Genomic DNA, 15,256 nt, shown 5'->3' on the forward strand with positions numbered 1-15,256 from the left:
TTGCGGTCTTGACCATTTTGAAACTGCATTTTTTTTATTAATAGAGTTTGGTTTTCTCTTTTCTTAAACATGGTTTTTAGTTTTTGAAAGCAATTTGATTTTATAAAAGCGTATTCTCGAAATATTTAGAGCGCGGGTTTAGAGTGGGGTTGCACGGTTTGTGTGACGAAAAGCTTTAGATGCTTTCTATGTTCACAAATGGTTATTTTCTTAAATACAATACTGAACCTGGTCGTGATTACTGGCTAGAATGAATGAATGATTAGACATTCTGGAGATCATCATTCCTAATTAAAGCTGAAAATTTAATCTAATCAAAAATTCACAACAGAAAACGATTGATTAAGAGTTAGATTTGATGAGTTTCGAATATTGATCTGTAGAAAATTGATATTCTCGTGACGTCGAGATTATTATTGAAACAAAAATCACCACCTGCTTTCGTATCGTTTGTTTGATGTAAGCTTGGATTGGTAACTTTTGTATCCAGTCGAGTTGGACGCTACGAACACTCACGAATTTAATTTCCATACGGTTGCTTTGCTTGCAAAATCACTCAAAAGACTTGACAAATTTAATTCATTTAGATTTTGACGTAATAGATAAACTTCATCAATAAAGGTTTAACTTATCAAAGAAAAAAGTCACTTGAAAGACATTGTTGGATTGTGAGCTGTTTTTTGTTGGCCAAATTGAGAATGAGACTTATTATCTAAAGTTTTATTTTGCTAAAGGGAGTCCCTAATAATTGTGAAATTTGAATTTGCCGAAATTAGCTTTCTGTCTTTGTCAATAAAAATTGTACAAATGAACTCATGTGAAGATTGTGCGTTGTGGACTCCATCAAAAAATAATAATAATAAAAAACATGCATTTTAAACGCCCATTTGACAAGCCCATATTTTCTAAAAAAAAGTCTGCTTCTCAACGTGATTATAACATAGTTCGGAATTTCGGAATTCTCGAAATTTTGACAAATCCAAGAATCGAAATTTATTAAATTTCGACTCCTATTATATTCAGAATTTCAAATGATTTCGAAATTTCAGATATTTCGACTCTATATTTGGAATTTCGGTTTTTTAAACCGAAATTTTAGGTGGAATTCCGAAGTTTCGTTCGGAATCACGAACTATGATTCTAACTAGGGGTGATAAAAAGGCTAGGCCGGGCTAGCCCGCCCCTCAAACCATAAAAGCCCTCATGATTGAGGGCGGGCTGTTTGTATTGAGGGCCGGGTCGAGTAGGGTCAAGCATGAAAACTCAAGCCCTTAACCCGCCTCTCGACCTTCATTTTTTAGGGCCAAATGAGGGTCGGGGCGGGCCCGATCTAATTATACTTTACTTTTTTTTTTGTGATTTTTTATTTATTTTTATCATACTTTGATTATGAATATCAATTTTAACTAAGTGTACAAAACGAATTCTTACGTCTTTAGAAAAAAAAAATAGATAGAGATGGTGGAAGAGATGATATTCTTAAAACATCTACATTTTTCATACTTAACTATGTTGTTAGGTTGGATTTGCTTTTATCATTATATATATATTATAGTTATACCATCTTCGCTCTATTTTTTGGAGCCTTTATAGAGACTCCAACTTTTGTAAAACACTTTGCCTAATTACGGAGAAATAGGAGAGAAAATTATAAGATTACGCATACTAAAAAAAACCAAACATTATTACCAAAAAAAAAAAGATATATATTATAGCTATACCCTTTTGGCTCTTGGCTCTATTTTTTGGAGCCTCATAGAGACTCCAACTTTTGTAAAATACTTTGTCTGGGAAAATATGAGAGAAAATTGGAAGTTTACGTATACTCCCAAAAAAACTAAACATTATTACAAAAAAAAAAAAAAAAAAAAAAAAATAATATATATATATACCCTATTGGCTCTATTTTTTGGAGCCTTCATAGAGACTCCAACTTTTGTAAAACACTTTGCCTGATTATGAAAAAATAGGAGAGAAAATTGGAAGTTTACGTATACTCCCAAAAAACAAACATTGTTACCGGAAAAAAAAAAAAGGAGATATATATTATAGTTATACCCTCTTGGCTCTATTTTTTGGAGCAAAGAAAATTAGAAATTTATGTATACTCCCAAAAAAACCAAACATTATTATCGAAAAAAATGATATATTTATTATAGCGATACCCTATTGGCTTTATTTTTTGGAGTATTCATAGAGACTCCAACTTTTGTAAAACATTTTGCCTGATTCGGAAAATATGAGAGAAAATTTGAAGTTTACGTATACTCCCAAAAAAACCAAACATTATTACCGAAAAAAAATGAGATATCTATTATTGATATACCCTCTTGGCTCTATTTTTTGGAGCTTTCATAGAGACTCCAACTTTTGTAAAGCACTTTGCTTAATTACGGGAAAATTGGAGAGAAAATTGGAAGTTTACGTATACTCAAAAAAAAACCCAAACATTATTATAAAAAAAAAATGAGATATATATATATTATAGTTATACCCTCTTAGCTCTATTTTTTGGAGCCTTCATAAATACTCCAACTTTTGTAAAACACTTTGCCTAATTACGAGAAAATATGAGAGAAAATTAGAAGTTTACGTATACTCTATAAAAAACCAAACATTATTACCGAAAAAAAAAGGAGATATATTGGCTCTATTTTTTGGAGCCTTCATAGAGACTCCAACTTTTGTAAAGCACTTTGCCTAATTATGGGAAAATGGGAGAGAAAATTAGAAGTTTACGTATACTCCAGAAAAAATCAAACATTATTATCGAAAAAAATGAGATATATATTATAGCTATACCCTTTTGGCTCTATTTTTTGGAGCCTTCATAAAGACTCCAACTTTTGTAAAACACTTTGCCTAATTATGGAAAAATAGGAGAGAAAATTAGAAGTTTATGTATACTCTAAAAAAAACCAAACATTATTATTGAAAAAAAAGGAGATATATTGGCACTATTTTTTGGAGCCTTCATAGAGACTCTAATTTTTGTAAAGCACTTTGCCTAATTACAGGAAAATGGGAGAGAAAATTGAAAGTTTACATATACTCCAAAAAAAACCAAACATTATTATCGAAAAGAATGAGATATATACTATAGCTATACCCTTTTGGCTCTATTTTTTTTAGCCTTCATAAATACTCCAACTTTTGTAAAACACTTTGCCTAATTACGGAAAAATGAGAGAAAATTAGAAGTTTACGTATACTCTAAAAAAAACCAAACATTATTATCGAAAAAAAAGGAAATATATTGGCACTATTTTTTGGAGCCTTCATAGAGACTCCAACTTTTGTAAAGCACTTTGCCTAATTACGAAAAAACGGGAGAGAAACACTACAACAGAAAAGACATTTAAAATCACTCCATAAGTGATGTCAAAAATATACGACGTCACTTTTGCAAGTGATGTAACTGGTGGCGACGTGAAAAGTCAGGGCTTTCCACATCACTTTTTAAACGATGTCCATAAGTGATGTTACTTCACATCACTTTTTAATTGATGTCCACAAGTGATGTTATAACTTTGCATCACTTTTTAATCGATGTCCACAAGTGATGTTATAACGTTACATCACTTTTTTAATCGATGTCCACAAGTGATGTTATAACGTTTAACATCACTTTTTAAAATGAAATCAATAAGGCCGATTAACATCACTTAGGAAGTGACGTCTCATTCAGATTCTAAATTACTTGTAAAGTGATGTGAAATAACTCTATACATCACTTTAAAAGTGATGTCCCATTTATCAAAATAATTAAAAAAAAATAATAATAATAAAATAATAAAAATAAAATAAAATAAAATTGCCAATAGTATATAAATGAGCACCGCAAGGTAAAGTTGTAGCAAATTTGGTTATGAACTTGAACTCTCATAGATATAAGATAGATTTTAGACAAACATCGTATACTAGCATATAAAATTGTCGAGTAGCAAAATAACCATCCAAAACCTACAACCGACATGATGAAACAACTTACAGACCATCCAAAATCACTACCATTGAGACTATTGTTTCAAGTTTCAACACTCAACATAAATAAAAACACTACCAAATACCCCAAATATACTAAATGTCAAGTACTAGAATGAGATAGGTGAAGACTTAATCAACTTCCTCCATCTTGCTTCCCTCGGCATCAACATCCTCCAATGGTGGCATGTCGGTTAATAAACCGATTATCGAAGACTATCCTCGTCAATGCTCGGACCCAACTTTAGCATCCTATGAATCCTGTTGCCGAAAGTATTGGGGTCATCAAGATCTGAACCCGTAAGTGAGAAGGGCGGTTTCAAACGAATGTAACCAAATCTTTAACTCGACTTGTCATTCTTATCACATCGACCCTCTTCCTCGACTCTTCCATGATAGAATTTTTCGGGTTGATCTCCATGGTCTTCTTGCTAGACATGTAGCCAGCCATGCTTGAATCCCTGAGAGCACGAGCCTTCATGATCCTCTCCATGTTAGTCATTCCACCCATACTCACCACCACCAAACAAAGAGGGAGAATCCACAACACGGTCGAGACAATCACCTTCTCGACCTTGTCACCTAGAACATCCTTGATCACCTTGCGGAGACCCTCAAACTTTTCCTTTAGTTCCTCTTTCTTCTTTTTCTCGTCCTCACTCTCATCTAGCTTCCGGACCTTCCTTTGTGGCAGAGACAAGCTTTTTGCCTTCAAATTCCTTTAACCCGACCCACAACATACTCATCAATAGCATCAACCATGTACAAGACCTCAATACCGCTTCTTCTTGAGCTTCTTAAGGAAAGGAGAGTTCTCCACACCCTCTTGCTTTCACCAATGATGTAATAGATGTCATTCTCGGCCTTCCTTCATCCTAGTCACATAATCCTTCAAACTAGTCAACTCATCACCACCACTTGGTCGAAAGATAACGAAAGCAATTCAAAGAACCTTGGTTCTGTTGCAGGAGTCCTCATGGATGCCAAGTTTCAGGTTCTTGGAGAAAGCCTCATAGAACTTGTTGTAAGCCTCATAGAACTCTCATAGATATAGCTAGATCTAAGAACTCAAAACTCTATTATACAGATAACTAGATCAGTGAACACAAAAGTCACTACAAGACAAACATGAGATAACATTGTTCATACCCTGCGTCAAAGAGCAATAGGCACGCCAAGGTGGTCCATCTCGATTCAAGTTCATCAATGGTTTTGTTAATCGAGGATGTGATATTTGGTATGCGTGCCCTAATAACTGCCTCCAAGTGCTGCAAAACATAAAAGTACAAAAATGAGTTTCCATATTCATGATACCATCCAAGTGTATCATATCCTTTCTACGCAGAACCATATAATCGATAAAGGGAAACAAAACTTATTAGTATCTTACCTTTGGCCGAAGTTTTCGCGAGATATTCTGGACCCATTTTACTTGCTAAGTGTGCGTTATCGGGGACTATTTGCAAAGTATTCAAGCTCCCCTACGCCGTCGCGACAATCATGTCCACATTTCTATTGATATCGGCCTGAGAACGATTCACAACTCCTACCCAAGGATGTTGCAGCCTATATGCTCTTCCTTCAAGAACCTTTTTGGTTTCACCAATAAAACAAACAAATACATATGTTTCTGAGTCAATCCAACAAAGTAGAAGCACCCCAAGCAAGGTAATAGGAGAGGAGCAAAATAAGCTAAAAACAAATATGAATACAGCAAGTGTTGTATCTTTAATCAAAGATATATTAAAATCCAAGAGATAAAGAAATTATTCTTCACCAGTAACTTCAACAAATCTGAAGTGTTGGGAGAAACTTCACCAGTAACTTCAACAAATATGAAGTGCTGGGAGAAAGAATTTTAGTGAAAAATTCAAAATATGACCAAAAGAGTTCTACTTTGTGCGGTTAATGGGCGTTCACAATGAAAAGGATCTTAATACTTACATCAACAACATTTGTTCCCTTGTCCATCAAATCTAGCTTTGTCAACACAAAGAAAAGTCCTTTCACCCGAGCATGTATTGAGAAAGTATATTCACAATTTCAAAAATAGTACATTGACATTGTGGTAAAGATTACAAAGAACTTGTATAAAAAAAGACCGTACACATTTTGCAACTTGTATAATGAGTCTCCATTCACATTTGAGATATATCACATGCAGTGTGTCCGTGCCGTGCTCGACATGGACACGTAGATACGTATCTGACACGGACGATACATGGACGGATAATTTTTAAAGTAATGTCCAGGTAAAATAGCTCTTACCATATCAATCAAAATAAAAGAGGGCTCACTAAAACAAGCTCGAACCTTAGAAATTTCAGCAGAAAAAAGTGTTCATAAGAGAGTATTCTATCACAACCTACGACCACAAAACACACAAAGAGCAACAACTCCATATTTTCTTTTTTTTTTTTTTTCTCTAAGCACATTAAGATGGTCATTACCAAGGCTTCACCATGGTGAACCAAGATGACATCAACGTATCACCAAAGAAATTAGTAGAAGATTAACGGGAGAAAGCGGATTCGAGAACAACAGATCATCCGACAAAATCCCATGATAATTGTAAACCAACATCAATCAAAACATGTTGCCAAGGTGGCAAGGTGTGCAGACTTTAGACCACAAGAAGCAGCAAAAGACAAAACCACGGCACCAAAACCATCGAGAAATATAACCCTAATAGACTGACCAGAAAAATTGTGATCACCAATCGGTTGCCGGATTTGTCGGCGCCAATGACCAGAAAACATGAATCCCCAACTGTAACCCTAGGACACCGATACCAAGTTAAAATCTACATAGGGTAAATAATTACATGGGACTCACTCTGCTAATATATGAGAGTAGACATACTACAATTATTACCTACTCAATGTGGGACTAAAACCTGCACTATATCATACTACTCCTATTCCTCAACAACGACAATAGTCAAGCGCATCTTCATGCCACTGATCCAACTCAAAGATTCTCCATTCATCAACAAAAACCTGTACTTGTAAGCATCAAAAATATTCTCTATCGTATGGTCTTTTAAACAGATTAAGCTGGAAACTGGGTAGATCAAAGTTCGGTGGTGACTGGTGCATTCTTGGGGCAGGACGAGCGACAGATGATGAGCCTTAGGGTTGGGGGTGGTGGGACTGTTCGGGGGGAGAATCGGTTGTCTATGCTAAGAGTCTAGGTGGGGTTTTCTTTTGAGTGTATCTGGGTTTCCGCCTTTTGTTTTAGCAGCTTGCTAATGTCTACGCAATTGATGTAATATTCTAGGTTATATGACTTATATCAATAAATTTATCTTTTATGAAACGAAAAGAAAATAAATAATATTATAGGGCTTGGAACAGGTAGGCATTCTTAGCATAAATGTAATTACGTGCCTACCTTTAAGATGAACCAGTCCACCATGAATACCGGAGCATCGCTCAAGGTCAAGATTTCTCAAGCTCGATAGGTTTCCCAAGGCACGCATACCTTGAGCAGTGATGGCATTGTTCTTTTTAAAGGACAAAGAAGTCAAATTTGACAAACCTGAAAACATAAGATCACTTGTCACACTTCATATTCAGCAGAGAAGTTTCCACTTCCAAGTGCCCAGAAATCCAAAACAATAAAATTGTTATTACAGCATATTTTCAAAACAAGAAAAGTTGCAAGTGGAGCAAACTAAAGCAGCAGAAAATTTGTCAAAAATTGTTGAGAACCAACTCAAATGTTATCTGTTTAGCATGAAAATCATTCACCTATTACATGCTTACCTTGGCATTGGAAACTTCAATATAGGACCTAAAGTTGCATTTACACATCATTTACCCTCGCTGTTAATCCACCATTTTATATAATCTTCTCAAAAAAAATGCAACCCACGCTTATATATAATTTGCCACTCGTTTTTATATAGATTAGTCAAAATTAAGTAGGAGGTACATTTCCAGACCAAGACAACAAATACTGCACCATTTCCTTAAGCTAGGAGCCTAATGAAGCTCAAATGGATTGGTGGTTATTTTGCACCCCATCTATGCTAAGGCACCATCAAAGCATTGAAACCCATTTTTTTCGAACACCAACGTCACCACCTTGCCTCGCCTCTCACTAGTAGCGCTTCCCACAGTCCTAGCACAGTCGCAACGCCGCAGCATAGTGCCTATAAATCAGATTTTTTTATTTTTTTTATTTATTTGGTGGTGGTGGTGGTGGTGGTGGGGGGGGGGGGGGAGCACATTTTCTATTGAAAAAGGACCCCGTCCTATAACCTTTAAACCCCATCGTGTGTGTTTTTTTCCAATCAAAATCTGATGGTTAACTGGTCAAAAGCAGGGGCCTAAGGTGTTTTGTTTAGGGGTCAGCGCTTTGCCTTATGCTTTTAACAGCATACAATCCCTAATATGTTGTTCTGGTTTCACAACCCAGGACCCCTTTCCCAGTTTTTCAGATATGCTAAGCACTGTAATTTACAACTTGCTGTTTTATAGAAAATAAGTTGTATCTGAAAGGTTTTCATGTAGTAAACAAGATATACTTCACTGACATATATACTTCCGACCAGGATAGTCATGAAAATCCTGAGTTCTGCGTGAGTCATTCAATAGGTGGGACACTTCGTTCGCCCACCCGAAGGGTGGGGAAGTGTCCCAGGGTAGTGAGAGAAGGGCGGAACTAATTAAACAGTTCTCTCTTTTCTCTCTGAACTTTCTTCTTCGACACTTCGTTAGCAATAATATAACTCAACTGTTTTGAATAATACTGAAGAGTGCTCTTTAGAGTTTTATGATCAGACGTTTCGGATTGATGCAGAATGTGACAATTGGAGGCTGACAAAAACAGACAACCACAGCGTGAAGGTAAACTATTGATGACACCGACCATACTCAAAACAGAATAAAATCTGGAAGAACATAACATGATCCTAGTATTTTTCCTAGATGAATTGGATCAACCAAAGTGGTAAGAGGTAGGAACCAAGAAATTGGCACAATAAAAGGTCATGCAAAGGAATAGGACCTTTTACCTGTTGTGCGAAAGTGATGTGCAGCAAAGAAAAAGAAAGATTGCTCAGCCTCATTAACACTATAACATATTATCTTCATAGAAACCGGGAATCCACTTTTCAGGCTTACTTCAAAACGGATGGATGCTAGGTCTCGAAATTAGAACTGCCTCTGGGATTCACAACACAAGGAAGACTCACCCGAGAATGTACATGTCTGCGAGGTTCTTCCAAACAAAGCCAGCCATCAATCTCAAGATTCTCACCCTGGTCATCCAAAGAACATTCCACGCACCTATCATTACCCTATGGACCACCAAAATCACCGACTTCATAAAAGACTTAGTAAGGCCATCTTATTATATCAAATCAATGGTTCAAATATTTCACCAATAGAAAGAATGGAAGCCTAGTAACACATATTGGCATTCATACCTCACATCCTTTGTGTCTATGTAATGAACGCAGCCTTGAGAGTTTCAAAATTTCTTCTTTTTCTTAACGGATGTCCCTTTAGTGATATCCCTTAATAGATCAAAAAGTACAAAAGTTATTAACATGACTTTGAGTACATAAACAAATATATCCAATTTAGTGTAAAAAAAGTAACCCGCCTCAAGTTGGATAGTTTAAAGATTAACGGCGGTAATAAGACTATTTGGATATTATCAATGAAATATATGGGAAAAAGGAAATTATGGTAACCAAAAGGTTATTTGGTCTCTTTCTAATACTAGCATGCAAGTCTTTTTTGAGGCGACAACCGTAGAGTAGAAAGGCAAAACACTAAAGTTTTATAGATGTGAGGGTGCTTTAAGCACCAACTCCTCTTATAAGATGGACATGATTCTAAAATGAAAAAATAAAGGGCGGAGGGTGGGGTAGAACTGTCTCTCCCGTGGAGCAAACATGGCTGACTACAAGTATGCCATATAAAGAGGTCTACTTTCACATATCCGTCATCCGTGCTAAAGAGCTTTCTATTTATCGGCTTCAATTCGACAACTATATGTTGCCATGATATCGGGGAGATCCTAACAAGACAAATTGCATACCTTGATATATTTAGAATAGATCAACAATACTAGCAATCGGAACCATAGAATTAGTTTGAATGATAGAAGAAACCTCGATAAAATGTGATTTTAAACTCTCTCTTCACATTCGAATAAAAGTTCCCGGAGGACTACGGCGACTTATAAAGCCCCTGTGACAAAACAAAACATGCACACTCAAGGTTCGGGAAAATCCATGTTCATACTTTTCGAAAAGCTCGACTCCCAAGCAAAGTTTTGTACATCCCGACAACTTCAAATTTCTATTAAGCACAAATACAAATGAACAATCAAATAATGAAAACCGTAATTATCAAACTAATTCCTAAAATTATCAAGTAGTAGTTAGAACTAATGAGTAACAGTATTTGGTTCTCGACATAAAAAGGAAATACAAAAAAAGGTGAAATAAATACCGTGTTACAGCGTGATAGATCATCTGCTTCACTCCCAAACTTTGATATATTTTAAAAAGAATTTTAATTGCAATACCCTATACTCTTCCCTTTACCCTCCTCCTTTATCCGGGCTTGGGACCGGCATTGTAAAAACTAGCGACAACTTTACAAAGGCGGAGTTAAAAGTGTTGGCCTGCAAGAAGCAATAGAGAACAATCAGTATGGATATATGAATAATGATCAGTTCTAAAGCCTGCAAACGTATCAATAACAAAGCTAAGAATAACAAAGAAAACAGATACATATAGCACCAAGTGGAAGAATTTAAACCATTCACCATTCATTGAGTCCAATTCCAACTAACACAACTGCCCAAACACGCATAATTAAAAGGTCTTCAAAATTTAAGTGTTTTCAAACAACAAAAAACTAGCTCTTAAAATTGAGTGCACATCACAACTTAATTAAGGAATTGGTTGGCCAAGCCACAAAACTAGAGACAACATCTTCTATCGTCTTCAAAGCGTTATTCCCCCTAACAAGTAGCGCATCCTTTTGAATTGCAACTTCAATAGAAACCTTTGAATAACCCGGCCTAAAGGCTTAGTATGCATTTGTAGTTCTTTGGATCATCAAGATACCACAATCATACCCCACGACATCTTCGGAACAAGTCTAAACAACTTGCACTTCACAACTTTGGATTTAGTACCCTGTATGAAAACAAAAGATATACATACATGACTCTAGAAATTCACATGTTAAATGAAATAGCATTTAGCAAGGATAACATACGAAATCAGATTTTGATTGTTTTGGGCGGATGGACTTTGATGGTCACGTTGAGCCCGATGAGTAGGTCTTTAGTAGATACAACTTTGGATTTAGCCCCACCCAATGCGAAAACATGAAAGGGAAAATATAAAAAAGCAATGAAAATTTCAAATTTAATGAAATAGGATTTAACATGGAAAACTTACTGAATTTTGATTGCTTGGGGCAGATGGACTTTGGTGGTCACGTCGACCCTCAAGAGATCTTTCAGTAGACACATCTTTCGATTTAGTCCGTCCCTGTACGAAAACATATAAGGAAACAATAATATAAATGTAAATCTAGGAATTTGAAATTTAAAAAAAAAAAAAATAGAATCCAACATTGTATACATACAGAATTCAGATTGTGATTGCTTTGGGAAGATGGACTTTGAGGGTTCATTGCCACCTCTGGAGAAGGTTGAACAGACGAATGGTTTGGCTGAAAATAATTTTGATGTTAGTAAATCAAAACAAAAGTATATATGGAATCCCCAAACAAATTGGAATACCTCTTCACTATTCAATAGTTTGGCAACAAGTTTCTTGATAGAAGACATTTCTTCCAATACATCATCATATTTCTCCTGCAATTCACTCATCCTCCCATTGCATTGTTGGATACCATACAAAGTAGATGGAGTAACTCCATATCCCACTCCACGCGCACGCCCATTAGGATCAGGACCTAAAACTTGTGAGAGGGCATCTCCTCTTCCACATTCTATATCACGTCTATTTCATTCAACTTATCCTATAACAGCAAGAACAACAACAACAAGAATAAAAAATATAACTAGAGTCGCATGGAAATCGAATAAGCATGCCTTTTATCTTAGAAAATATTTTATGAACAGTGAACGACATACTATTTTCTCTTTAGCAAACTCATTTACTGGTTCTCCATTTTTCCTCTTGTGGCCTGCAACCCATACAGTACCTCTTGTAACAGGCTTACCAATCTTACCCTTTTTATGCCTCTACAAAACAAGTAAATAAAACATTTCACATATATATATTAAGTACTCTTAAGGGGAAAAATCTTCACAAGTCAAAAATAGATCATTCAATTACCAACTCATCTTCCAATCTTGCATAACTTTTATGACTACAAGTATGGGGCATCTTGTGGTGTTGAACTGCCTTCTTCCCATTTTCCCTTAGTTTCTACAAAAAAAATAATATATGAGTCTTGATATGCAAAATGGATTTTATAACCCATATAATGTATGATGAATACCTTGTATCCTTCACGTGAACAATTTGCAACAAATGCTTTCCAATCATGTAGTTTTACATCACTGGGCAATGTGCAATTCTAGCTTGGTCAAGATCATATGCATCATAAATTCTTGATCTCAATTTTGTTTTGAACCCACGCCCGAGCTTCCCAATAGACTTAAAAGTCTTTTTCTAGCACGCTCACGGTGCTACAAAATGTTGTTTGTAAAAGATGCATAAACAAATATTACTATATTTCTTTAATAATATATAACTTGCCATGTAAATAAAGAAATTTACCTTTATAACAGTCCACATTTTGTCCTTAATCTCAGGTGTTACTTTATGCCAAGTAGGATAGCCAATTGGAGCGCGATCCCTTGCTACTTTGCCCAAGTGACTGCTGTATAAGTTCGAATTAGGACCTATAGGTAGACCTTTTTCATTAAAGTCAAGCACAAGTTTTTTTTGAGCTTTTGGATCCAATTGATTCAGGTTTTGTCGGCCCCCGGTATTGGTTGGCTTAGGATCATTCGAACCTTCCGATGCATTACCTTCTCCTTCAGTAGTCATTTTCATAGTGGTTTTCCAACCATTCATCATCTTCCATTTCAGTCATGATTTCCATTTTGTTGCTCACTTGGTAGCTTTTCCATATCCCTTTTTATTTGCAACCTTTCCAACTTCTTGAACTTTCTTACCATAAACTTTATTTGGACTTTTGGAACCTTGTACATGACAAAATAAATTGGTTTAATATACTTACAACCACACCTTAATGACACAATCACAACCGAAGCATAATTATTTTTCTAAGTGGAAATTAACAATATACACAAACCTGAATGCATGTCCACTTTTTCTTAGATGCTTCTACAAGTGCTCTTTTAAACTTTTGAACCTTAGCTCTTGCCGCTTTTTGGTACTAGAAAATCAAAACAAACAAAAGAAAACAAAATTAAAATACTACAAATACAAAGACAAATAAAAAAATTGAGAGAGAATCAAAATATCTTACCGGGGTTAGTTCTCTAGTCTTTTCCTTTGCCATTCTTCACATGCATTGAAAAGATTAGAAAATACGTATAGCAAAAAACAAAACAATCATATACATGGCACTTAGGTAAAATAAAGTACATAATTTGATCATGACCATAACACAACATGCCTTGCACCATTATAAGAAGCACTCACAAAACATAATAAAGTCAATAACTAAATAGACAAAAACAAAAACCACATAATAATCAGTCTAAATGGACAAAATGAAAACAAACAGACCCAATTACACTCTATTTCTTTTTTTTTTAGCACCCAAGTTCCCTCACAATCTTGACGCTTATAGACTTCGCCTTCTACATCACCTTCGATGTCATTAACTAGCTCCACACTTGCAAAAGGTGGTGGTGCAGGCACATTGCTAAGGTCCTCCTCTGTACTACATTCAAAATCACGGAATCCATGAGAAGGTGCTTTCAAAACCACAAACCAACTGCTGTCATGTGATTCTCGTGAGTAGAAAACTGGTTTAGCTTGGGATGCAAGGATAAAAGGGTCTTGCTTGTGTGTTAAACTTTGATGTAGATTAACTAACGTGAATCCCTCTTCTACTTTGATCCCACTTCCTACATTTGCCCAATCACAATTAAATAATGGGTACTGAAAAACACCATAATCTAGCAAAATTATCTGTTTTATCACACCATAATATGTCACATCTTCCTCGATTTGTTTGGTGTCTTTAGCACTTGCCCTACACAAGCTACTAGCTGACAATGACACTCCAGAGTTTTGAGTTCCTTTTTCCATCCTTTATGTGGAAGCGGTAGCCATTTATCAAATAACCTTTATAGCTCCAAGCATCGCAACAAGGTCCATCCGAGAGCCAATCCAACATATCAGATACATGTTTGGTTTTTTTCTCATTTTCAATCTAAAGACAAACAAAAATTGAAAGTCAAAATCTTACATCAATTAAAACTTCTATAAATTTAGATAACAAAACCTGCTTCTTCACCTCAAGCTTAAACCACTCATTGAACGTTTCAGCATGCTTTGCTCCTAAAGCACCTTCATTTCTTCCTAAGCGAGGTTCCTTGCGGATGAGCATTTTTTTGTGTCTTCTGTTTAAAAAGGTGTTCATTAATATATATATATATATATATATATATATACATATAAGTTTTCACATTAAACATATTAACTTACTCAATGTACGGCTGAACTTCCTCGAAATTGAACAAAATGCAACGATGTGCTGCTTCAACCATGTCTCTTGTTAATGTAATAATTGTCCCCTTCAATAGTGGCTTACCTTCAAGAATACTGGATTTTGTGGACTCATCATTATAGTCTTCATTTCTACTTGGTTGGTCATTATTAATATCAACTCGCTTCATATGCTTTCGAAAAAAATGTTACACTCTCTTCACCAAGTTACATTTCGCCATGCACCCCTCGGGCCTTGCATGATTCCTTACACTTGCTTTCAAATCCTTCATATACCTATACTCGATAAATAATCAAATGTTTAGAATGCAACACTCTACAAACTAAAAGGTGTATCTTTTAGCTAAAATATATTGTAGTAATAACAAAAAAATATAAAAAATAATACCTTTCAAAGGGATACATCCAACGAAATTGCACGGTCCTCCAAGGCACACCTCCCGACAAGATGAAGCGTCAAGTGTACCATAATGTCAAAGAAAGATGGAGGAAAATATCTTTCTAGTAAGCACATTGTCACTACAACTTCATCCTCCATTTGTTCCATTTTTCCTT

At 35.5% G+C, this 15,256-nt stretch overlaps 1 long non-coding RNA gene and 1 pseudogene across 1 annotated transcript; both read right to left on the reverse strand.

Annotated features, from left to right (window-relative positions):
- Positions 1–3,918: 3,918 nt before the first annotated feature.
- LOC147502802 (uncharacterized) lies at positions 3,919–13,045 on the reverse strand (annotated as a pseudogene).
- Positions 13,046–14,283: 1,238 nt separating this feature from the next.
- Positions 14,284–14,863, reverse strand: LOC147502803 (uncharacterized). The gene is made up of 3 exons (XR_015221178.1): positions 14,681–14,863; positions 14,490–14,595; positions 14,284–14,405 (listed from the first exon to the last, which is right to left on the reverse strand). It is a non-coding gene; the product is annotated as an uncharacterized LOC147502803 (long non-coding RNA).
- Between the last annotated feature and the right edge of the window lie 393 nt (positions 14,864–15,256).

This window comes from Coptis chinensis, chromosome 4 (assembly GCF_015680905.1).
Source record: "Coptis chinensis isolate HL-2020 chromosome 4, ASM1568090v1, whole genome shotgun sequence".
NCBI lineage: Eukaryota > Viridiplantae > Streptophyta > Magnoliopsida > Ranunculales > Ranunculaceae > Coptis > Coptis chinensis.